Source organism: Canis aureus, chromosome 18 (genome assembly GCF_053574225.1).
Source record: "Canis aureus isolate CA01 chromosome 18, VMU_Caureus_v.1.0, whole genome shotgun sequence".
NCBI classification, from domain to species: domain Eukaryota; kingdom Metazoa; phylum Chordata; class Mammalia; order Carnivora; family Canidae; genus Canis; species Canis aureus.
In genome coordinates, this window is record NC_135628.1 from 7,671,593 (window position 1) to 7,698,801 (window position 27,209).

At 37.7% G+C, this 27,209-nt stretch overlaps 1 long non-coding RNA gene across 3 annotated transcripts in view; it reads right to left on the reverse strand.

Moving 5' to 3' along the window:
• Positions 1 to 3,632: 3,632 nt before the first annotated feature.
• Positions 3,633 to 27,209, reverse strand: part of LOC144288249 (uncharacterized) — a 60,828-nt gene continuing 37,251 nt past the window's right edge. The window contains exons 4-9 of one of the 3 annotated variants that reach the window (XR_013356223.1): positions 25,411 to 25,529; positions 14,212 to 14,300; positions 10,421 to 10,552; positions 8,091 to 8,264; positions 6,033 to 6,114; positions 3,633 to 3,910 (exon numbers count right to left, since the gene is read on the reverse strand). This is a non-coding gene — a long non-coding RNA (uncharacterized LOC144288249). Of the gene's footprint in view, positions 3,911 to 6,032; positions 6,115 to 8,090; positions 8,265 to 10,420; positions 10,553 to 14,211; positions 14,301 to 25,410; positions 25,533 to 27,209 lie in introns of all 3 variants that reach the window. The other 2 variants (XR_013356221.1, XR_013356222.1) reach the window with 2 other exon arrangements.

Genomic DNA, 27,209 nt, shown 5'->3' on the forward strand with positions numbered 1-27,209 from the left:
CCTGAAACAATCACATTTCATCACTTGGGGCTGAGTCCATTGCCAAGTGAGACAAATTAGGGTTCTGTTAGAAAATAGATTAGAAGGAATGGCTGATAGATATGGAACGAATACTGTTGGCCACAATACCTTCCCTTGAGCTTATTAATTTACATTTCTTTATCATTTGAGGTCTCTTTTGACTTCTATCTTCTCAGGTAGTTTTAAAGCAATGCACTTTTTCCAGTGGCACTGTGACAAGTATATGCCATGTTACCAGAACATGATGAATTTTTACTCATTTGTTTGGTTTTAAAACAGACTGTAGATGAAAAAAATGTCTACATTTGGGGCAAAATATAATTCTCTAAATATTTTTCCCTCTAATTGTGATGTCTTGTCCATATTGAAGAGATGCTCTAGAAATAGAAAGATTCCATCTCAACTTCACTCTATCCCAGGAAGAAATGTTCCCAGTCCTCTGTTCAACTTTTCCATACTTTTTAGACCAACCATTCTTGATATAACTCAAAATCTTATATTTAATGTATACCAGCTGTATAAGAGTAACCTTGAATTTAAGATATGATAGACTAAAAAGAAAAGCTTTTATCACAACTTCCTATGTACATTTTCATCAACTCATATGGTGCACATCTGGGCCTTTGATAGCTATGTGTTAAAAAAAAACTGATAGACTCAAAATTAATTTTAAAATACTGTGTTTTTCTCAATTCCAGTCATTTCAAAAGATAAATATTATTAACATAACCATAAAGCTACCTATGAAAGTAATTTGAAGATAGTGATAAAGGCACATTCTTAGAATCTAAATGTTCTATATTAAAAAAACATAATAACCTTATTGAAAAAGAAGACAGAAGGAAACTAACAATTATTGAACACTTAAGATATTCCAAGCAGTAAGCTTGGTGCTTTGTACACTGCCTTTGATTTAGTCCTTCCCAAATATCTGTGAACTAGATCTTATTTGCCATTTCCAAATGAGAAAACCAAGGCTCACAGAAGTTAAGTAATTTGTCTTAGGTCATGTTAAAAAAATAAATTCAGTCGTATGGATTTATTATCCAGGTTTTAAAAACTAATAAAGGATGGGCAACCAACCAACTAATCAAAAATCTCAGACAAGCCAAATCAATGCAAACATTGATAATATCAGAGAACTCTTTATTTATGTTGGACAAATGAAAAATAGAATTTAAGAAACCCAAGAAAACATAAAATCTGAATGTGAAAAATTCTCCCACTTCATCATCACTGCCATCGGTAGCAAGCAGTTTTTAGTGACCTAATCTCTACCAATGTTCATTTTTATTCCACTGAAGCACATGCCAGATGGATGTAGAAAGGGCTAATTGAAGAAGATTTGTTCAATAATCAGGCAATTAAAATGGGCAGGAAAAATACAGAGTACCAGAAAAGCAATGTGAAAAATTCACTAGACTTTGAATCCAGTGAAAATGTAAAACGTATCTAAAACAAAAATGTCATACAATTTGGGCAGAGGAAGCACTTGAAGAAGAATCATCAAAGGATTTAACCCCAGTGAATTTTATGAGACACTGTCAGGCAAAAAGGAACTGTGATAAAAGAAGAGACAATAAGAGTGAGAAAAAGGGTGAGGGGGAGTGAGAGTATATGTTGGAAAAAAAAAAGAAGAAAGGGACTGGGCTGTGTGTATAATAATGGAAAAATGAAGCTTTTTCCTTACAGATGGTGATCAGCGGCCAGAGCCTTGAACACAAAGAAAGGAAGGGATGATGCAATTATAACAGAAAGTTATTGGATGGATGAGAAAGCCTCACTGTGGTCAGAGTAACAGGAGGGCAAAGTCACCTTGGCAGAGGCCTTTACCCCAGTGCACAGCCAAGGAGCAGGTCTCTGCTTTGCAAATTGAACAGCAAGTAACTCTGGACAGAAATCGGGGTGTGTCTGTGTGTGTCTGTGCGTGTGTCTGTGTGCGTTGGGGTGGGGGATAAGGGTATCTTAAGGCGTAAGAGAAATAGGACACATTTTCTTGAAAACTGAATTTTATCATCTGGTAAATAACTGAAATATTATTGCTAATCATCTCATGCTTTAGAATGTAAAATTCAATTCTTTTAAGGTGAATTATTTTTCCCAGCTTCACTGATAGATGATTGACATATAACATTGTATTAGTTTAAGGTGTATAGCAAATCAATTTGATACACTTATATGTTGCAATGATCACCACTGAGGGTTAGTTAAGATTTCTATCATCTCACATAATTATTTTATTATTTGTGGTGAGAACACTTAAAATTTACTCTCTTAGCAACTTTCAAATATGTAATAGAATATTATTAACTATAGCTTCCATGCTGTATGTTATGTCCCCATGACTTATAACTGGAATTTTGTACCTCTTGACCCATTTTTTCCACTGCCTACCTCACCTCTGGCAACCACCAATCTGTATCTGTATCTATTATCATCCATTGACACTTAGGATGTTTCCATATCTTGGTTATTTGCAAATAATGCTGCAATGAATGTGAGAGTGCGTGTATCTTTTCAAGTTAGTGTTTTTGTTTCCTTTGGACAGATATGCAGAAGTAGAATTGCTGGGTCATATGGTAGTTCCATTTTTAACTTTTGGAGGAACCTCCATACTGTTTTCCATATGGTTGCACTGATTTACATTCCCACCAACAGCACACAAAGATTCCTTTTTCTCCACATCCTTACCAACACTTGTTATTCCTTACATTATGGACATTTTCACAATATTAATTCTTCTGATCCATGAACACAGGATAGCTTTCCAGTTATTTGTGTCTTCAATTTCTTTTACCAAAGTCTTATGGTTTTTCATGTACAGATTAAATTTATTCCTAAGTTTTTTTTTTTTTTTTTTAATTCTGTGGTGAATGGAGTTGCATAGTCAAAGAAATTAGCACTCTCTCCTATGGTAACGGAACAGGTTTGAGATCTGGAAAACATCCATCCATCCATCTGGCAATTCGTTTGTTCATTCATTCATTGGACACATACTTTTATGACTGAAAACAAATATGATCTCACTCATAAGATATTGACTTATATGTATTAAAACTCAAATAGGTTGGGTAAGAATCACTACTGTGTTCAAAATTCTCCTATAGCTCTGCCTAGATGCAGGGTGAAATCTAAAATCTTCTCCTTAGCACAAAAATCCATTGAATCTGCTGCTTCCACCTCTGGTCGGGGTTTGCCCTTTCTATGCCTTGTCCCTTCTTCCTACCTTCATGCTCAGGCTTTTCCTCTTCACTATTACTGTCCTACAGTTGCACGTGGTGTCTCCGTTGCCTAGATTGCACTCTCTCCTGGCCAACCTGGGGGCAGGTTTGATTATTCCTCCCCAGCGCCCACTGCACTTTGTTTACATTCCATTAAGCAAAATATCTCCATGTCTTTCTCTGAATAGTTTTCTCTTCACTAGATTCTAAGCCTCGTTAGAGCAGGGATCAATTCCTGTTGTTTCTCCAGTGGCCTCATAGATTGTATATCCTATATGGACTGAACCTAATAAATATGTATTGAATAAATGCATTCTAATGAATGAATGAGACCATTTAATACTATATTTCAATATAGACATGGGATAAAATTTATTAAATGAAGCCTATTGCAGAAAAAAACCACAATTCATTGAAAACTTTGTACTGAAAGAAGAGTCATATGTACTGAAAGAAGATTCAGGTTAAAAAAAAAAAGTTACGTAAGTATTAATGATATGCCACATTTTGGCCCAGAATGTTTTGAAGAACATTTAAAAAATTTGAAGCAGCAGAACTTTTTCCTTCAAATCAAATCCCACTGAGAAGTGTAAACAAATGAGATCAAAGAATGCAAGCTTCTTCAAATGCGTGTAGATGTGGCTGTTTTAGGGATCCAGAGAGCTCTCCTATCGGGAAAAGCAAATGAGAGATGCACTGTCAAAGGTACAGAATATGAAGATCTTACTTTTACATGAACTTTCCAGTTGATAGAGTGCTTTGATACGTGTTACTTGAGCCTCAAAACAACATTGCTGAGGTTGCCAGGCAGAGTAGACATTACCCCAATTAACTTAATCAAAGAAGGTAAAGGAACTCTCCCAAATCTTGCCAAGAATTGCCCTTGCTGGTTATATATTGTAGCTACTCATTTAAACCAGACCCAAGGACTCCACGTAGGATGTATCCATTTGAACACACACATACACACACGCACACACACAAATGTCATTATAACCCTGGGAAGCTCCCAGTGAAGTCCCTCAAGTTGCGTATCCTCTGGACTTCCAGTTCCCTTTATTCTTTGCCTTGTTGGCATGAAGTATGCTCAAACTACTGTGAGAGGGACTGCTGTCTTGTTGACTCTAGGGCAACAGCATTTTTATGCAGGTGGGTTTTTTGTTGTTGTTGTTTTTTGTTTTTGTTTTTTTGGTAAGTTCTATACAAGCTCAGGCCATATGCTAAAATCTAGTGTGGCCACGCCCCATGCCAAACAAGGACACTTCTGTCAGTTATGACATTGATTACTTCCTAGACACTGAAAGCAAAGGCCAGACCTTCGGGCAATACCAAATTCTTTACCCCACGGGCCACAACCAGCCTTTGGCCAAGGCTCTCTTACAACAAAACAATTACGTTTGTCTGAACGTCCACATTTGATATAGCGTTTATGGCAGACACAGCAATATTATCATCATAAATATGCCTAACATTTGGAGGAGACCGTGTGGGGGTAGGGATAGATTTTAAGAAAAAAATGAATCTGGGCAGCCCGGGTGGCTCAGCAGTTTAGCGCCGCCTTCAGCCCAGGGCGTGATCCTGGAGACCCGGGATCGAATCCCATGTCAGGCTCCCTGCATGGAGCCTGCTTCTCCCTCTGCCTGTGTCTCTGCCTCTCTCTCTCTCTCTCTCTGTCTGTCTCTCATGAATAAATAATAATAAAAAAATGAATCCATCCTCTAAAGCTATTACATAAATCTTCATATTTTTGTCCTTTGATCTATCACTATTTGTATGTTTTGATAAATTTGTGAGGAACCGTTTAGGGTAGTTAAGTAACTGTTGGTTAGCTAAATGCAGTTCTCTCTCAGGCGAATCATTTCCCACCAGTATTACATCTCAAGGAGGCTTTAGCTGGTCTTCCAATACACTTGACAGTCAATCTAAGTATTATAATCCTACCAACAATGCCAGTGTCACAGTTATACACTGAAAAAAGGTGTCAAGAGGTATTAGCACATTACTAGATTACTACTTAGTCATTAGCAATTAGTCCAGTCCCTCATTGTACTGTATGACCCAAATGTCTCCCGGAGAGGTGCTGCTCGGGTTTGCAGGCTTCCATTCAACCTTATAAGATTCCCAAAGCAGAAGTGGCTTCAGCCTTTCAGATACTTGGCATAATTAAATTAAGAGATGATATCAACTCTTGCTATGAGCCTTTTGATGAGGCAATGCAATATAGGATTTTCCTCACTGAATAATCCATTTGTTCATTCTTCTACCCTTATATTCTTCCTTCTGTACATGTATATCTAAGTGGGTTATTTTTTAAAGACTTTATTTATTTATTTATTTATTTATTTATTTATTTATTTATTTATTATGAGAGACGCAGAGAGAGGCAGAGACACAGGCAGAGGGAGAAGCAGGCTCCCTGAGGGGAGCCTGATGCGGGACTCGATCCCAGGCCCCTGGGATCACGCCCTGAGCTGAAGGCAGACCCTCAACCACTGAGCTACCCAGAAGTCCCTATAACTAAGTGTTTTCGCCTTTGGAAGGGATGTTAGGTGCAGCCGCTGTGCCAGTCCAGATTGCAGTAGCAATACTAGCCTGGCAAGTACCTCTTGCTCAGCCCGCTTCTGTTCACATAGAGTGAGCACAGAACTAGTGGACTATGGTGACCACTGGATGATGTAGCCGCCTTGACTGTCAACCCAGGTTTGCCAGGTGGGATAAAGGCACAATATACCTCATCAGGCCTTAGGAATTCTGACAGAAGCTTTAAAAGGTAGAGTTCCAGTTTCTTACTTAGGGATCATCCTTCGTCCCAGCACCCACAGTGACAGCCCTGTTACTACTGCATCTCGTTGGAAAAGGGAAAGTTGAGGTGCTGTGGGGGGAAATGAGAAAAGTATAGTCATCCCAATACCCTCCCCCCAGGGGAAGGATTGTACGGTCACACTAGTATCCTCCCCCACCTCCCCTTCCTCAGATCCTTTGGAACAGCTGTGGAATCTATCTCCCGGGGATCCTCTTCCAGCCCTCCCTCATAGTGAGTGTGAGCACACACTTGGGAATGTGTGTAAGCCTGCCCTTCATGTCTTTAGTTCCACTTCGGTTTGGGAACCTGCCATTAAAGAGGCCAAGCAAATAACAAATATTTCAGTTATCCTTTCTAATCCTCTATCAAACCATTACTTGAAGGATGACATTTTTTTAAGCCTGTCATTGGACATTTATGGGCTGTAAAGTGTGCTGCTTGGTCTGAAGAAATGTGACTCAGTCCAAAATGGTGCAGTATTTTCTGTTCCAGTCCCTCTATATATTAATCTGATGATTTGCATCTACCACCAGGTAGCCCAGTTCAGAATAGGTGTCTGTTCCTGTCAGGGTCCATTTGTAGCCTCCAGGGACTATTGGCATTAGTCTGACTGGACGCTTAAGTGCTGGGCTCTCCCTGGAGCATCTGTACCATCATCATTTGTGGTCTCTGTCTTGCTGTGAGACAGAACAATTCTTATTGGCATTTTGTGCCTCAGCAGGTATCTAGATTCAATCCATCTATGCATTGCTGAACGTCCCCAAAGTCCATCATTTTATAAACCCAGGTAAGTACCTCAAGGGAGCACACTGGAATATCTGCTTCCTGGTTCCCATCACCTGCCTATCTCAGAAGGCATTCTTCTGTTGGACACCTCCACGGCCTACCTAAATGCATCCCTTACATTCCCAGTGTCAGAAAGAGTCTCATCCCACCAGAGGAAGGAGCTGAAAATAGATCAGCAGTTTTTTGGGAGACTTGATGTGTCCTGTGTCACACTCTTAAAGGTCCCCTAAGCAACACTTATAATGCACCTGTGATGATAAATTTTACTCTCTATGGATTACATAAAAGTGTAGCAAGGTGGTTCTCAAACTTCATCAAAATCATGTGCACAGATTCTGATTTAGTAGGTCTGCCATGCAAACAGAATCTGCAAGTCTAAGTTCCCAGGGGATGCTGATGATGCTGGGCTGCAGACCACTCTCTGAGAACCATTATAGCACATGGTTTTAGAAATCATCTATTTATGTCTCTTTCCCTGCTGGAAGGCAAGATTTTCAATTGCAGGAACAGTTTTATTCATCAAGATGCTCCCATGAACTAACAGAGCATTTAAGAAGAAATAAATATTTGTTGATTTAATGAATGATAATGTTTCTTGCATTATGCTACTTATATTTATACTGCTTCTATTGGTAAAATCACATGCATATTTGAGGATGGCAATATGACTTTATTTTTCATACATGAAGTGTTGGTCTCTTATTATTAGTATAAATATTAATAATAGGACATTATTTTATTATACTTTAATAATTTCAACATGATACATTGCTAATAGTCTTTGCAAAAACGTTTTTGCTAAATCACTAGATATATGTGTGTGTGTGTATGTGTGTGCTTGTGCTGGGATTAGAATACTATTTTTCTTTTATTATACGTGAATTGACGATATAAAATTGTTACATGAAATATTTGGCAGCTGTATACCTTGCAGGCAAAATTAATGAAAAAGAAAAATTTATAGAATCTAGGCTAATTTGAAAGTGTGATGAAACATGTCCTCACAAATTAAAGTTTGGAGAATGGTAGGAAGTACAAAAATGCATTGATAGTCTTTCTGAAGATTTCCCCCCATTCTCTCTTCTGCTCATTAATTGTTAAATTAATATTCATTTGGATTCTGGTTGGCCTCTTTAATGCCAGGTTCCCAAACTCAAGTGGAACTAAAGGCAAACTACCTTAATTTTCCCTCTTTTACATCACTCTTAAAGTTTTTAGACTAGCACTACTAATTCTAAGAAATTAGCAAACCAACTTACCCTGGGCCATGATTCAGTCCAATCTCATTAGCTAAGTGAGGCCCAACCTCAGTGTTGCTCATCTTACTTTGAATATGTAATTAAGATGGCCAGTGAAGGCAAAACTGTGGTTGAAGGTAAAGCAGAACTTCCGTGTGCAATAATCAGAAACTCCGGCAACCAGGATTATTTAACCTTACAAAACAGAACTTAAGTAAATAAAATCAAAATTTAATTAAATAAAAAATTGAATAAAATCATGAAAGGTGTAGCAAAAGCTGATAAGTCTCTCTCCACCCCCCTTTTTTCAGGAGACTCCAGGACTCATGACCCTGAGCTCAAGACCTGAGCCCAAGACATGAGCTGAGATCAAGAATCCGATGCCTAGCTGACTGAGCCACACAGGAGTCCCGGATTAGTCTCTCGTTTGAACCAATTCAGCAACATATTGCAAATAGTCACTGGAGGATATTAATGGTCCATACATTTAAAACCAATAAAAAGATACATATGTATCAATATAGCACAAAATCAAACTATGAAATTCTTAACCACTGAACATTTAGTGTTCAAGTCTATGGTTAGATTTTTAAAATTATTTTAAAAATTATTTTTAGTTTGAAGTAAAAACTCACAACAGATTGAAAACTAAGATTTAAAGGGTATGTGTTAAGTTTTGTCTACTCCAAAGAACTAGTTACTAAACTGAAGATATTACGACTTTTTGATAATTTTACCTAAGGTGGAAAAACCCATCATTACTGATAGATAAAAACAATGTGAAATGTGAAATATCCTGGGTATGTCCTATTTGAGGACATGTTTACCAAAAAAGTCAAAACAAAAACCCTTGATATTACAAAATATTTTTTTTCATTCTTGCTGGGTCTCCAATATTTAGACCTGATGTCACTAGGTAATTACAACATTGGAAAATGAAAACCATACCAGAATTGGGAAGGTGTTTTGCAATCTGGTCCTAGTCAAAACTGTGAAGTAGGTGCAGTTTTTCTTTGGGGCTAGCCCACTTCCCTTTGGTGTCTAATACAGTAGTCTCATTCTGTTTCAGGGTTTCCCACTTATGGAACAGGCTTCCAAATCCTACAGGGACCAGATCTCTAATAGGTGATGATTTGCTAATCCTGTGAAGTAAACTGTGCTGATGTGTGCAGTTCCTACCAATTGGATAGGGTGCTGGAGACTATGCCTTCCTAACTCAGCTAGTGAAAACTGCAGTCTCTGAGGATTGTAGGAGCCCTTGGGGGTGACTTTCCACACGGTGCAGTGATCTCGCCCAAGTACCTCTTCAGTAATAGTTCAGCAATGGGAAGTCTCCTACTTCACCAGGTGGAGCATTTTCAGATGTTAAACAGTTCTGTTTTATATTAAGCCAAAACCAAGAAGGATTAGGGTGTCAGAGGAAAGAACATTAACTTCGGAGAAGGTCCAAGGCCAAATTCCAGCATCACCATTCACTATCTGTATGAATCTGAGTGTGTGTGTGTGTGTGTGTGTAACTTCTTGGAACTCAATGCTCTGATAAAAAGGAATAAAAGAAAAAATATCGAAAGAATCATAACAATATTAAGTATTTGTAAAACAGCATACAGTTCTGGGTAAATAGTGAAAATTCAATACATATTAATTTTATCTTTTCTCTTATTATTCCTTGTCTAGTTCTTCCTATGTGAAACATAGATTTGTTCTGTTCCTTTTATTTTGTGACAACTTTCCAAATATCTAAACCTACGTGTCATGCTTCTCCTTGGATCTTGTGGTGCAGTCCAGAAAGTCCTTTGCTATTCTTTATATGGCATCTTCCTCCAACCCTTCACTATCTTATTTCTTTTGTGTAAGTGCATTCTATTTTATAAACATCTTTATAGAATTATGATGCCTATAATTTGGGATGATTCTGTTAAAAGATGAGTTAAGTAGAATAATTTTTGAATTATTAACTTGTTTTCTGTTCACGACATCATCTTATCTTCTCAGTCCCTTTGCTGAGCTTTGTAGCACCTTATCATTATCAGAAATATTTTCAGGCAGCCTGAGTGGCTCAGCAGTTTAGCACCTGCCTTCAGCCCAGGGCGTGATGATCCTGGAGTCCTGGGATCGAGTTCCATATCGGGCTCCCTGCATGAAGCCTGCTCCTCCCTCTGCCTGTGTCTCTGTCTCTCTCTCTGTCTCCCAAGAATACATAAATAAATTCTTTTTTTTAAAAAAAAGGAAATATTTTCTTCATTAGTTAGCTAATTAATTAATTCAACAAATACATGTGTGCTTATTATTTCTCTCTCCTATTTGAATGTAAGTCTCATGATGGCAGGGCTCTAGTCTGCCTTCCTTACCCTTATCCACCATTGAGAGAATTCTTCTCCAACTGCCAGCTCTGATCAACAAACACAAGAGAAATTTCCCACATCCTCGAATGCCAGAGGAAAGTATAGCTATGGCCACGTGTTGTTTTTGTGAAATGGAGACTGAAAAACAAAACAGAACAAAAACATGTAGAAAAGTACTTTCTAATTTAATGAGGTCACTGTTCAAGGTATTAAGGGGATGATTGAGTATATAACAGTCTATGAGAATTTAAAATATCAGTTAAAATATTTTTGGTATTTGTTATTTTAAAATCAGGCTTAAAAATTGCAAAATGACTTAAAAATGACTTCAGTGAAAATCTATTCTTCTGTTACACATAGAAATAAAACTTCCCGATCAAATATTAGTCGTACATTAAAACAATGTGTAGAATAAAAAAAAAAAACCCAAAGAAGTGGCTCTAAAGTATTGATTAAAGAAAATATATTCTTGGCAGGAATCATCTGACCATGATTTCCATGTTTGCGAATGAAATGGGTTAATGGGGAAAGGAAATAAAAGGTGAACTTTTAATTTAAAAAATTACATCAAAGTTTTATAGGCTAAGGACTAGTTTAGTCCAGGGGTAGCCAAGTCAAATTGTCTAAAGGTTTTTGGAGGAAATGGAGTTGAGAAACTCAGCCCATCCCAGGGCAAATGGGGAGGGCACACTCCATGCAGGTGGCATAGGCACTGCTTGGTGTCAGGGTACTGTGCCAAGGAATATAGGCTTGATGTTGCCCGGTCTTCTGACTTTTAAAGAGAGGCTATAAATCCATATTTTTACCTTAACCTCTTAATACTTAAACACTGGCAAAATATATCAAATGTAAAATAAATCACTGTATTCTCCCCAGTGTTCAAAATATGGAAACTACAACAACAATGAACTATAATTATGCATCAGATTGGCAGGAAAAAACACCTAAAATTGGTAAATTTTAGAGTTTGAGAGCACAGAGAAAACTATGCAGTGTCATCACATTGTTGCTGAAAGTGCAAAGAATAAAAGTTTTCAGAAGCTGAGTGGTAGGTGTCAACATTTAGAAAACAAGTTTATATGCATATATAGTATGTACATGTACATATACTATGTCTACACATATACACAGAATGATGTATGTATATACGTATTACACCATATGTAGCACACATATGTATGTGTGTATAGTATACACTCTTAGACTAAGATTCTAGGAATTTATTTCAGAGAAAGACGCGATTGTATGTATAGCAGTCATAGTACTAGAAGGTCACTTTCAGATTTACAATAGCAAAAGAAAAGTGACATTTGTTGAGTAGTTAAGGAATTCAGTAAATGTGTTGCATCTAAATTATGAAATGTCGGACAACAGCTGAAAAAAAATGTGGAAGATTTATGAGCAAAGTGTAATATAATTATTAAAAAACAATATTGGAAGAATGGGTATAGTATAGTTATGAATACATGAAAATGATATTTCTGTGTGTGCACTTCAATGTATGTTCAATATATAAAGGGGTTAAAATAGAAGAGTGGGCATAGTACAATTGAGTTTTCAAAAAATATTTCTATGTGTATGTGTGTTAGTTCTTAGCAACGGGACTGGAAGGGCATACAACAAAATCTTAACATATGTTGTCCTTCAGATGGGAACTCAGAATGGGGAAGTGAGAGGTGACTTTGATCTTTTATATCTCTTGCTTAAATATTTTTCAGTGGGGATATATTCATGAATTGTTACATAAATAAAAGGAATAGATAAGATAAAACGAAATGAAGCCAGTAAAATGGAGTTTTTATAGTGATGAAAAACAAAGCATTACCTGTTGGTTAAAAATAATAATTACTGACATGAAAGCTATGCTATTAAATACAGAGCTCTATATTGGAATGATTATTTTTAAAGGTTTGTTTGTGTATTAATTTGAGAGAGAGGGAGAGAGAGCACTGGGGGAGGGCAGAGGGAAACCCAAGTGGACTCTGACTCGATCTCAGTCTGAGATCACAACCCAAACGGAAACCGACTTGGATGCTTAACCGACTCCATGACCCAGGTGCCCCTATATTGAAATGATTTAAAATACAGGCTCCCTTCTCTGTCTGGGCTCAAATCTAAGAGTTAGCTGTGTGACTTTGCCCAAGATTTGTGTATATAACAAATCCCTACTATAGCATCTTACAAATAGTAATAGGTAATGGAGGTAAGTAAGATGCTTAGTGTAGTTTCTGGTACACTGAGTAAATTTTCTGAAAGTATTAGCCATTATTCTTCTTATTCTTGGAAATTAAAATTGTGAAACCAAATTAAGAGGATTTGCTCTAGCCATGTCTAGACACATTTTTAATGATATATTTTTAATCAAAATTCATGTTATTTTGGGATCCCTGGGTGGCGCAGCAGTTTAGCGCCTGCCTTTGGCCCAGGGCGCGATCCTGGAGACCTGGGATCGAATCCCACGTCGGGCTCCCGGTGCATGGAGCCTGCTTCTCCCTCTGCCTGTGTCTCTGCCTCTCTCTCTCTCTCTCTCTCTCTCTCTCTCTGTGTGTGACTATCATAAATAAATAAAAATTAAAAAAAAACTTAAAAAAATTCATGTTATTTTGTAGCAGGTCAACAATGGTGCCAGCTCTATGGCTATGTGAAAATTATATATTCAAGATGATCTGTTTGTGGAATTCCCCCTTTTCCTTATAGCAGCTGTCTTAGTATTAGGTAGTTCTCTACATTACAGGCAAAATCTAGGAGTGAAGTGTATAGCCTGTTTTGGAGACTACTGACTTTGCAGCAGAAGAAATTTCATCAGTTGCTTCCATGCATTTTTATAGACATGCAACCTATTACCTCTAATAATGCAGCTCTAGAGAGAGGTCACTGGCCATTGAAACCAATACTCACTATTGGTTTTCTTGTCAGCTTTATGAGGGAAACAGATGACACCCAAACTGAAGCCTAAGGGTCCATCACCTGGGTATCCTAACAAACATTAGGTGGAAGAACTCAAGGATGTATTTTGTGGGTACAACATTTCCATCACTCCTGGAAAAGCAACTGCTGAAAGACCATTTTGGCTGAACATAATCAGAAAACCAAATATGAACCTATTTTTGATTCAGGAAAGAAAACCACAAGTGATGACAGATACTGGAAAAAGAGATCGGCAAAGCAAGTGAAACAGAAGGGACTCCAGAGAAGATCTAGAGCTCTTTGGCTGTACGGTAACTTAAAAGACTTAACAACCAAAATTTATTAAAATAAACATTGCTTTTGTTTACACAAAAATTTATTTCTGTCTTAACGTTCTAATATTGTAAAAGTCATTCTCACTGGCAGTTAAAAATACCTGTTTACTATCGCCACTCCTGATTAAAGAAAACATCATTCAGTTAGAATTAAAGGAAATGTGTCTGCATTCACATGTCATTTTTCTTACTGTGGTTTCCCTGGCCATTATTTTGTTTTTTTGGCCATTATTTTGAAACTTATTTTTTTTTATTGGTAAATGTAGAGCCTTTTAATTAACTAATTAATTAACTAAGTTTGGAAGTAGGAAAGCACGAGTCTTTCTCAGATATGCTAGATTCTGATCCGGGGAATATACCCAAATTGACCTGATTTTCTTTTTTCAGGATGTTGAAGAAATTGGAAATGCATGCCTCTGGAAGAGGCACAAATAGAACACCTGCTAAGCCCTTGTTTTCTTCTAATCAGTAGTTTCTGATGGAGAAAATTACATACACACACAATATGTAGGTATTATGTATTGAAAGTATTCAAGATAATGTATTTTCACTTACCCGTATTGAATTTAGTTCTCGTATTTTTTAGTTGCTTGAAGTACAGGCAAGTTTATTACCTTGAGATAGTTTTGTCTTTCTTTTAGATTCTACAAAAGCAAAAACTTATTTGGAACAATACTGATGATTCCATTAAAAACCTTGCCATTCAATAGTATTGTTTTATATTTGTTACGATTATCCACTTAATAACTATTTATATAACTGCTGCAGTGTCTTGCAGTCTCTGATATAGTATCTTGATCACACTCAACATTCAATAAACGTTTGCTGAATGATAATCACAAGGGACTGTGGTACATAAAAACTGTGGTTTTGTGCTATGATGTCACTTTCATTTTTCTTTTTTTTAAAATTTAAAATATTTTATTTGTTTATTCATGAGACACACACAGAGAGAGAGGCAGACATAGGCAGAGAGAGAAGCAGGCTCCATGCAGGGAGCCCGATGTGGGACTCGATCCCGGGTCTCCAGGATCACACCCTGGGCCGAAGGCAGGTGCTCAACTGCTGAGCCACCCAGGGATCCCTAATTTTCATTTTTCATGCGATTTTTGTAACAGACACCTATTGCTAGACTATCACTTCCCTCAGTCGACAAAACTGAAACGACCCTGTGTTCTGCTAGTCCCTGTCTACCTTCCTACACAAATAAACACTATTTGTCAGGTCTGAATTAAGGACCCACATTTTCAAGGAAATTCGGGGTTGTGAAGAATGACATAGGTGCTCTGGCAAGAGAGGCTTCTCCCCACCCACACCTGTAAATCTCCCCTGTAATACACTTCTTTTCAAGCCGGAAAATGAGATTGAATGGAAGAGCCTGGGACCTCGAACTTGGAGTTCATCATCCCGCCTAGGACAACCTGGTACATTCCTTAAGCTGCCAGGATAGGGAATGAGGCCGTCGTCGTATGACTTACTTCCAAATCCTGGGCCTCGGGGAGCTTTATAAATGAAAATGAACCCCTAGGATGCCTGTTGGAAGCCAGAGCTATGCACAGAGCATCCGTATAATGTGCTCTGTGTGGCTGGCATTGCTAAACAGACAAGCTGTCATATTCTGTACTAGCTGAACATTCCAGCGCTTTTCCTCTGTCAGCCAAGGTAGAGGACATGGCAGTAGTCAAACCTTGAGGTGACAAAACCTACAGCAGTGTGGTGAGCCCTGTATTACAGAGGGAGTTCACAGGCGTGGGTGGGGAGAAGCGCCTCCTGCCCCAGCACCTGTGTCATACTCCAGAAGCATCCTTGGACCCAGAACAGCACTACTGAAATAAAGGCACACTCTGTAATGACAGGGACTGACTCTCCGTAGAACCAGATCCTACATACACGCACACACAACTCTCTAGAAAGGGCTGTCTTAAATATTCCTAAATAATTTTTTTTAAAAAAATGAGTATTTCTAACACCGCCATCATTTAGTGGAAAAAACCGAGTAACATATTTTGAAATCCAACAAATAATGTTACCATGAGTTTATTAAACAGGCTACGTGAATACATTTGGATTTGCTAAAAAGGAATAGTAGGAAGTTTTATTTATTTAGAAAAAATATCGTAGTCTTCCGTGCTTAATTCTAGAAAGGGAGCAAACAATTTGTTTTTGATTTTTGTAAGTTATAGGCAAAGAAAGAAAGAATGATAGGCCTTAGATGGCCTGTGGATGGGTTTAATGATACAATCTATGAATTATGGCTATTTGGTGCCACCTAGTGGCAGAGGGCTTTTAAAATCCGTTTAAGTTAACCTCAGCTTTTAGAACATTTGTAACGAAAAATAATTTATGGATGGCTGGATTGTCATCGATGAGATATAAAAATTAAGACAAAATTTATTTGGCAATCCTAGACATTAACTAAGATCGCCTCTTGCTCTCAACACTGGAGAGACTTTGGTTTGACTGATAAAAAGTGCTTTATGAGTAAAAGATATCTAGGGTTGACAGTGTTTAACTCTATTTATTTTTATTTTTATTTTTATTTTTATTTTTATTTTTATTTTTATTTTTATTTTTATTTTTATTTTTATTTTTTGTTGGGTAGGCTTGTTGGTTTCAAAGTCAAGGATATATAGCTAGGATTTGCATAAAATTAGAGATGCTAGACCATCCAGAATTAATTATCATTAATTGTGATATTACCAACGTAATTTTAAAAGATATAATCATGCCATTTTGTGGGCAAAGTGGAACCTTATAGCATACAGAAGGCTTGAAAGTGCCAGATAAATTTTTTTTTTTCAGATTTCAGGAATGATGGAGATTTCGATTTTAGTGGTCATATCAACATAGCCTCCTGACCAAGCCACTTTTTTATGGAGAATCTATTCTACTCACAGCATCCAGAAGGAGTAGATGCAGATTCTTGGGGTCTAGTTGATTGGACCTGAATGGACACTGGGAACAAATTGAAATATTCTGATTCTCCCTTGTGATCATTCATTCTGGGAGCACAGGGGAGCTTAATCAAATGAACAAAGGTAAGGCTTTAATGTGAAGAGTCATGACAAGCCAAAGATGAGGCCAATACAGTGGAACATTAAAGCCATTTTCAAGTTACAGAATCCACATAGAACAGAATAAGCCAGTCTTTAGAGAAAGCAGAATAGTAGGGCTACATGCAGGGAAAATCGATCATGAGGGACCGTATATATTAGAAGAGAAAAGAGGGATCTTAATTTTTGAGTTCAGTTCCAGCCTTCCTGTGCCCAAGCTTCCACCCTTTAAAAAAATTGTTTTTGGTCCTTTCTTGTCTCTGATAATACCTTCAAATAACTTCCTTCTTACTTGACCTAGGAGTTTTTGATCCTTTCAACCAAATGATCCCACACTATAAAGTTTGGTGAAATGTACTTCATTAGATTGGGAATGACGTCTTTCCTAAAACGTCCATGAATATCAGATGCCACCAGGAAATTATAGAATATTTGAGTGAAATTCTAATTCTACACTGAATTATACATCTTTAACTGTGGTTTTGATAATATTTTAAGACGTGTACTGTCCTCCTGTATTTTCTTTTTCCTTCCTACCATTCACCAAGTGCCTACCTTGTTGCCTCATAGGAGAGGTATGGGGTGAATGTACCACTGTTGCTGGCTTGGGTTTCCAGAAGCCCTAGACTGGGATGTGTTTGTAAGGGGGTGTGGGGTTAGGATTTTAAGAAACATGACGTGTGAAAGACTTTTCTAATCTAGAAAAATGTTACTACTGCAAGTGGAGAAGAAAGAGGCTTGTAGGTCATCCCCTGAAGACAGAAGGGGCAGGCAGTTCAGTCCTGCTTTTTTGAAAGCTGTACTGTGGGAGGGGATGGGTCAGGGTGATAGGACTCCAGGAAGAAAGAGCTGTATGGTAATAGTCTAGGCAGAGGTGGCCACATGCAGCCAAGAAAGTCTTCCTGCCTCCATTATACCTCAAAAGAACCAGCAAAGGGCTCTGGGATGTGCAGAGCCATGTGGCCGAGCCAAAAGCCCTGTGCTGATGACAAGGGCCAAATGGACCCCTTCCTGGCCGCCTTGCTCCTGTGTAAGAACCTAGGACTGTTCTCCCAAGATGGATTGGTTCCAGGAAGGGCTGAGGTAATATCTTCAAGATTTAAGCAGAATGGGGGCTAGGAGCTAGAAATGAAGTCGTTCTGCAAAACAATAATTCTTGGATTCTTCGGTGCATGAGCCGAGATTCCACAAAACAATTCTAAAATACAAAGTTACTCTCTTCCTATTTCACATTGACCAACATCTACTTTAATTTTGCAAACATGTTAGGGGATATCTCCAAACACTAGCTGCTTTAACACCAACCAAGTGTTGATTAAACACATACCAATTCCCGGATTGCATCCCAGATGTGCCACTTTCCCAGAGTCGGGGCTCAGGGGGAAATTGTTTAAAGGAAGTGCCCCAGACTTTCTGGATTCTAACCAGCCTGGGAACCAACAGTCTTGCTGAGTGTCGCCTTTCACTCCGTGGTTAAGACAGTCTTTACTATTGAAGCCTCTTTTGGTTAAGTACAGTTCATTTGGAGCACTTTTCATACAAGAGAAGAAAAATTATTTTCAACGAATTTACTTTAAAATCACTGTGTAAACCATGCATTCATAATCCCAGTTATTACAGGTAACGGTTATATGGCTACATGGACTTCTTGACATAAAATACTTTCTGAACTAGAGAAAAACCATTTGAGACATGAAGCAGAGCAGATGTAGATTTCTCCTCAATGGTGAGCTTTTCCTTCCAGCCCATCACTGACCTTGTTCCAACCTTGAGATTTGAATGCCAGGAAAGAGCATTGGGTGTTATTTGTGGTTCCAGCACCTCCTACCTCTTACCTTTGAGTGTTGTGGGTAAGAATTGGACGGCACGGATGATTTGAGGGCTACTACAGGATCAAGCATATCTTTGATACATTTTTTTTTCCCCAGAAGGGCACGTTAGGAAAAGAAAGATGGAGAAAGGAGATAAACTAGCAAAACGATTGGCTCATGGAATATAAACTAAAAGTAGAACATGAGAACTCTTTTTAGGGCCAAGGGACTGGAGTGGGTGGGTCCTAATATGAGTCACCACCCTGGCAGGGTGGGTGGTTGCTGTTGGCAGTGATCTCAGAGTGCCCCCCTCACAGCCCAGGCACAACCAAAACTGACTTAATACAGAACACGGGTAGCAGATGGGGACAGAGTTCAGTTTTTCGAAGTTTTGCTTCTAATCACAGGGTCTGGGTCTTCTCACTCTGTATTTATAATATCTATAAGGTATCCCATGAAAGTCTACTGAATGAAACGGAATATAGGAGCCCCCAGGAGAGCTCATTTTATTGAGAATCCAGTCGTTACTTAGGCACTTGAGATACAGAGATGAAAAATCTAGTTTCTGTCCTCAAAACGAACATCACTCAAAGCCTCCCATCTAACTTTATGCATATCGTGCCAGAGTGATTGGCAAGGTACAACGAAAGACCACTAAGCCAACTTGAGGGTTTTGGGAAAGTCTTTGGATAAGGCGGCAAAGAGAAGTGAGTGTTGGCATTGATCTGGAAGAGAATGGGAGATGCACCTACACAAGGCGTCTATAGGACATGGGTCCTATAGGCACAGTGTGGAATTCTGACCCTGACTGGGTGAGGGACACTCAAGCCAGTGCAGGTGACAAACGAGGGCTCAAAGCACGGGTAACAAAAATGCGAAGATGGATCTAAGAAGAATTGAGAAGGCAAAACTTGTAGACTTTAGTTGGTTGGGTATTGGGGGGAGGGAGGTCTCTTAGGATGTCTCCTGATTCTGCCTTAGAGAGACAGGAAGTACCTAAGGCAAGAGGGAGATTTCAGGCAAAGACAAGGAGGCATCTTAGATAAATTTCGTGCAAGGTGTCTAAGGGACATTTATTTGCCTACAAGAGCAAGGAACTGGATACAGAGGTCTAAAGTTCTAAGTAGATGTCGGCCTCAGACACATATTTGGAGATTTTAAGCATAGGTAAAAAACATGAGAGAGGATGGATTTGTTCAAAGAAGTTTAGAATGAGGACAGCAGTGGCTAAAGGGGCAATGCCTCAGTTTACAGCAAAGTAGCTGCAGGCTGAGAGGTCCCACACTTGCCTGCAAGGGTAACTCATGATTCTCTTGGGCGCTGTTGGGTGACATGGTCTTGGTCTGTACTTGGTCATGGTCTGCCTGCTTCTCCTGAACTCACTGGCCCCCCACGCACCCTCAGGTTTCCTGTACTGGTCTAGACTTTCTAGACTCCTAGACTGAGTCTTGGCTTGTTTGGCTCCATGGCACTAATTCTCTACCTGTCCAAACACTGGCTTCAGTCTGTTGACTTTCTAGAAGTGGTTGGAATTCCCACCCAGGCTTCCCTGACAAACACAGGGAAGGACACATGGTGGAATGTATTGTTTTGTAAACTTTTTTTTTTTTTTTTTTTTTAATTAGTAGGGTCAGTGATTCAAATGAGCTCTAATAGGTGAGACATGAATCAGGGCTGTTGTTATAAAAGCCAAGCGAATGTCCCAGAATGATGCTTTCTTAGGTGCCCCCTTATCCCTGCAGCAGCATCTTAAGCATCTCCTCAAAACTGTTAGAGGGTAAACAGAAAGCACTTTCTGAAAACAAGGGTTTAAACTCTGATTCTGTAGCTCAAAGGTTATTTGTCTTTGGACAGATTGCTCAGTTTTTCTGAGCCTTATATTCCTGGGCTATAAAATATAATTATTACGTGGGCTTGTTAGCATCAGATGAGATAATGTGTCAGTGCACAACTCAAAAGGGCATGGGAGTCTCAATAAATGTTCATTTTTCCTCCTTTCACCATATCTAGGCCCCAGTTGGACAATTTATAGAATCAAAATAAAATCATGGAGTCTTATAGTGGGAAAGGGTGGAGAGTTTTCTAGGCTAACCTCCCCGGGGAGCTCTGGCCAAAATGTCCACATCAGGTGGCCAGTTAGTAACTGCCCGAGGATTACAGAGACTGGGAGCGTTGTGCTCATGCGTGATGGATTCTGTTTTACCAATGTAGCCTCAGACTGAGGCCAATATCTGACCCGTTATCCTGAATTTCATTTTTCAGAACAATACATGTAATGACAGTTACTCAAAATTTAAAGCCAGATCACCAAGTGCTGTGTACATTGTAATACCATTTTGGTTAAAAGTCATAGAAGTAGGGACACCCAGTTGGCTAAGCATCTGCCATTGGCTCAGGGTTCTGGGCTTCCTGCTCAGAGAGGAGCCTGCCCTCTTCCTCTCCCCCCGGCCAAGCCCCGGCTCGTGCTCTCTGTCTCTCAAGTAAGTACATATAATCTTTTTTAAAAAGTTGTATAAACATGCTCCCATATGTATGAATGCATGTAGACAGACATCTGTAGGATTTCTATAAAAATTTACTAGTGGTTGTGCATTATAGAAACACTTGATAAAAAAAACTCTATATTAAATGCTTTCCCCCCTTTAATTAGCATGTGCTTCAAAGTTATGATCTTCTTACCTTTTTTTCTTCTTTTTTTTAGTGTCGAGCCTCATACCTATTTAAGGACAGATAAGGGAGATGTTCTCTGTATTCCGCACCAGCGTGTGCACGCGCGCACAGACACGCACACCTGGAATCTGGGGGATGAAATGATTTTCTAGGAGTGACTTTCTGAGTTTTATTAGGAACAGTGGAACAGGAATTAGCCTCAGATTTTCTCTTTTTCTTTTTCTTTTTTTTTTTCATTGTCTTTGTCGGTGTTTAGTCTAAATGTTCCAGTTCCTTAGCTCTATCACTTTTGACATAATGCTCAGACTTCTTATCATTCAGGTCATTTTGCTCCAAATGCATTCCTGACTGTTAATTTACTAATTAAATTGAGGTATATACAAATAAAATAATAAAATAAAATAAAATAAAATAAAATAGGTATATAGAAGTGTGTGTAATATTCAGGTATAATCTTAAAAACACGTAATGGAATGTATTACCTTCCTTGATTAGAACATTATGCATTTATTAAACCAAGATATAATACTCTTATTAAATACTCATGCATTTCAGCTAATTAGTATTTTATATTCCCATTATGACTGTAATATATGTTCCCTGTGAGACATTTGATAAGTATAGAAAGAATAATTTTTAAAAATTACTCGTATATCCCTCATAGTTTGTCTACCCAAAAATAACTTCTCTGAATCTTTTGTGCCTTTTCCTACCAAAAAGGAAGCTGTTTGGGCAGGATTTTCATTTGTTTAGTTCGGTTCTCATTTTACGCCTAGATTAGTACCTGGAATATATTAGGAGGCATTTAATTAAAATTTGTGGAAGGAGCAGATAATATATGTATATACATTTATATTTTTGAGTACATAAGAGAATCAGTAAAATTTTGTACCTTCCCTTGTTTTAGTTCATATTAAGTTATTTAAAGCATTTGCATTTTTATGTTATAACAGATACTTTCTAACTACCATCATGATTCATAAGGCTCATGGAGTGAATATGCTGACTTTTTTTGGACATTGCAGTACTTTTCACATTTTGTTTCAATGACAAATAATGCTTCTGCAAACATCTCTTTGCACATATTTTCATATTTTTTGAGAAATATCTTGTGTATATTTTTTCAAAGTGAAATTATTGATCCAAAGATGTGAATAGTTCAAAATAAACACTCTTCTTCCCTCCCTTCTCTGTTACTCAGATTTTGAGTACATGTTGAATGTGTGGTCATTTTTTTTTGTCATTGAACTTCCAGCTTTTGTTTTGTTTTGTTTTGTTTTCACTTCGAACTCTACATATTCACCAATTCACGCATGTTAGGTGTGTTGTTCAGGCAGGTACGAATGCCTGGGACTCCCCAGCCTATGACTACCTGTCTTCTCACTGCCCAGCAGCAACCACTTCTTTCTCTCTGGTCAGAATTAAGAGGCAGTTCCATTTTGCTTCTACTACCTTCTGAGAGATGAAATTGTCAGCAAGACAAGTCAAGATTTTGTCTGATGCTCAGCTTTTTAGTGTAATGAGGTTTCTAGCAGATGTCTTTATAGTGGAAGTGCCCCCATTACTGTTACATCTTTTCTCTGTGACAGATTTTTAATCTGTGTTAGGAAAGCAGTGCCCATGTCTTTTGTTGAACTGGGCAGTCAGTCATGGGCTCTTCTACTGTGATCCTTTAGTTTCTCTTTCTTCAGATGGCTTTCGTCTTTCCCTGTCTGTAGATGTCAGTATAGAAGCCATCCTTGTTAAAAAGAAAGCATAAACATTTTCCATAAAAACAAGAACACAATGCATAGTTAGGCCTGTCTTAGAGGTTATATACACCAACTATGGAAAGCCTAGAAAATGATGAAAAGTTTAAAGAAGAAACCACCAAATAACCCATAATCCCACAATCTAAAGATGGTACTTGTTAATATTTTGCCATAATTCTTCTAGGTTTTTTTTTCTGTATATGAGTATGTGTGTGTTAGATGTTACTGGAATGGGACTGTATGTTTAACTCTTATTCTGAGATTATATTTGACATTATATTATAAGCACTTTTTTGACTTTAAAACGTTTTTGGGGAAAAAAAAGGTTAGTCCAATGATTATGTAAATTTCATCTTGGAAATAGGTTACAGCTAATTTAATCATGTTTCTGCATTTTTTCCCATTTGTTTCAATTTGTCGCTAATAAGGACAACTCACCCACAAACATCTCAGTAAGTAAATCTTCGTCTACACAACTGCGGTGGTTTCCCACCGACAGATCCCTCCATGTGGATTTGCCTGGAGAATGTGCCAGCACTGCTTTAGGCTGTGTCCGTGGGATCCTGTATTCCTGCACCCTTGCCCACACTCAGCTTTTGTTATCTTTGTTCATTTTATAGATGAGATTCAAGTCTTATAGGTTTAAATCTTATTAGACTATTAATGAGGATACACTCCTCTTTCAGGCCATTTTTTTTCTTCCTTCATTGGAGATTTGTTACCCCACGTAGCAACTCGCTGTGTCTTTCTGCTGTTCAAATCTTTTTTTTGAACAATTTGATAGTTTTTAAGTTGACTTTTATTTTACCACATCAATTCATGCATAGTTTAAGAAGTCAAGTTGAATTATAAGGTTTATCGCCACCAACAGCAGTCCTCAGCTCACTCCTACGTGTCATCAACTCCACTTGATCACGGCATCCACATTCATGTCTTTTAGCTGTGTCACCTTCTACTATCTTCCATATTTCCAAATCACTGAGACAGCTATTTCAAGTATTTACAATTCAGATATTATTGACTTGTTATTATGAAGTTAGCTATCTTATACACTCCCCACCAACACCTACTTCCTCCCCACCCCACCTTTCAAATATAGTTATAACACTATTTTTGGCTAGAATCAGTAATTGAGGTTTTCACTCATATGGCTATACACATGTTGCTTAGAGTTGATCACGTTTCTTACAAGTTCCAATTTCCCATTTTGTTTTTGTTTAATTTCACATCGTTCATCGTTAACTTATTCTCAAGTCATCTGGAACCATAAGACTCTTGTCAATATGATCAAACACACCAGATAATTTTTTTCTTCCTTCTCTCGATGGCATCCTTTGGGAGACCTTCTGGTCTCTTGCTCCCACTGAAATATTCTCTCTAATCCTGCTGCATGTTTTCACCCAAAGCTCCTTTTGTCTCCCCCTTGCCTTGGATTCCATGTTTCTTTTTTTGGCTGACTCCCTTCAGCAAGAGGAAAGTGTATAGGATATGCAATTTTTGTGATCTTCCATATTGCTTAATTTACTCTTATATTTGAGAATAGTTTGTTTTTTAATACAATGTTTATCAGAAATAATATCAGCCCCGAATTTTTTTTTTTTTTTTTTTTTTTTTTTTTAGAAAGGCCCCATTGTGCTCTAACTTCCAGGGTTGCTACTGAGAAGTCTGACATGTTTCTATTTCTGTCTTTCATATTCCACCTGTATTTTCTCTCTACCGGTAAGTTCTTAAATCTTCATTTTACTCCCAGTGTTCTGTTATTTCATCTTTTATTTTTGGTAGGGTAAATCAGCCACCCCATCAGCTGTTCCTGGTGTTCTGTGTCTTTAATGTCTCCAGAAAGTAAACCTCCTGTGTTCTTCTGGGTGGGGAAAGAGCAGTCACTTTCCTTGGAGGGGTTGCTGCAAGGAGAAGGAGTGTTTTCTTCTGAATTTTATTCATTAATTTGTTGATTCATTCACTTATTTGTTCATTCATTTTTGCATTCAACAAACACTTATTAAATACTGAAAATGTGGCAAGCATGGCACCTGGCAATATAGGGAGACATGTTTTTTCCTCTCAAGAAGGGTCTACTCTGGTTCCTTTAACCTTTTACTAGCATTCTGATTATGCGTTTTCAGTACTTTTACTTAAGTATTACATCCTAATATATCTCTATGCTTTGATGCTCATTTTGATTTTACTCCAACCACTTGGTGTATCTTATTTTTTCCATAATCTGATTTAACAAACACTTCTTAGTAGCACACTGTGCACTTTCAGTGCTTGGGGTCAGGGATACATAGCAGAAGAAGGATGAAATCTCTGCCTATACATTGCTCTCTGGCTCTCTCTATTTGCCTCTCCATGCTTCAGAATCTGAGAAAACTCTGAAAGAGATTTCCTTTCCTCTAGGGCCACTGAAAGTGAGCTGAGAACAAATCTCTTCTTTTTCTAGATTCATAATGTTGGATGGAGTTTTGTTACCTCAGTCCTCTCCAATTCCAGGACTCCATCTCAGGGGGTCCTTTATTCCTCCTCCTTCCCTGATCAGATCTATATGGAGTGTGCTCGTGGTGCTCAGAAGGTGGAATTAATGATGGGTGCTACTGAAATAAAAAACAAAAACAAAAATTTCCTTAGATGATGTTGATGAAACTTGAAAAGGCAAAAATTTGACAACTTAGCTCTCTATTCCCCCTTGAGATAATGAAGGTCAGGTTCAGTCATGACAATGGGCCGTGTCCCAGGGCAAAAAAGAGGGAAAAGCACATGGATCAATGAAACTCCATTTTTCTCTCTCAGTCACTCTCTCCTCTCCTCGGGCAGCAGAATTAAAAAACGCCTTGCCAATGACTTGGCCTGCTCTGACCTTTGCAACACTACCAAAATGTCCCTGATTCTTGCATTTTCATTCTTTCTTACATGGGCATAAATTTGGGGGATTCTTGAATTCTTCTACTTGTCTACCAAAATTTAGAATGTTTTCTCAGAGAATTCTTTTGTGTATGTGTTTCCAAGGAACATTTGAGTTAGGATGATCTCATATCACAATCTGTGATCATCTCTAAACCAAAGAATCAGGACGGAATATATTCATTTTCATCACAATTCATACAATAGACATTTAAAATAATTTATTTATATCTGCCAACATTTTTATTTCTTCTAGCTTATTTCTTTTTAATAGGGTTAACTGTTCAGGTAATTTATAATTTCATATTTCTCTGTAAATGAATTACATGATTTATTAAATCATACTTAACACCAACACTCATACTTTCAATATCATTTTCGACTTTAGTCTTTTAAAATCCCCTTTTCATCATGGATCTATGATGAGTTCTTTAGAAAATAACACAAAAATGCAAAAGAGGACACAAGTAAATACCACTTCACAGTTGTGAACACTGATACATATTTTGCATGCTATGCTCTTGCCAATTTTTGATGGGAAAAGTTCTATAGATTTTGTAAGTTTTTAAACAAAAGAAATGCTCTTTGAAATTTTGAACTTAAGACATGTTTTTAAAAAATGGACCTTATATGATAGTTAAAGAATTTTATGTAAGGTGAAATAGGAGGGATGAGACAACTTCAAAAATTCTTTACAAATTTAGATATGACTTCTGATTTTTACTTAATATTTTAAAAGTACCTAATTATACAGGATGATAGTAATGGTTCTGTATTCCATAAAATGTTAAATATCTAAAATGTTAGCAGATATGTGATGATAGTACAAACATAGGGAAATGACTTTTGTTTTGTTTTTGTATTACCTAAAACTTCAGCCAGATAATCTTATCAGCTGCATTAGGCAGTAATATTTGCCCAGAGATTCTCAAACATCAGTGCTTTCATTGCAACTTAACATGGTTATATGACTAAGTTTAGAATCTATTTTTAAACAGTAAACGTCTGTTATAGTCCTTCTTTATAGCTCCATACATTCTCCCCACACTTTCTTTGCTTAGAAAGTCCTAGATACTTAGCCACTGCTTCTTTGTTGGATTACTATTTATTCATTTACTCCAGTCATTTTAGAGAAGTAAATGTTCTCCAATGAATGAGACCTATTTATTTCACACTTCCTTCTATTATATGTTTAATAACAAATGTTACTTTAGTAACCAGAAACATTGATGAATGTGATCTTAAATGTGGCCAATATTGAGTCACTAATATTGTTTCCCATGTTTTCTGGAATCCATGATGCTAAAGATCATGATCTACTTCATTACCAATTCTTTCCTATGTGATTAAGCTACCACTTTCAATTGTTT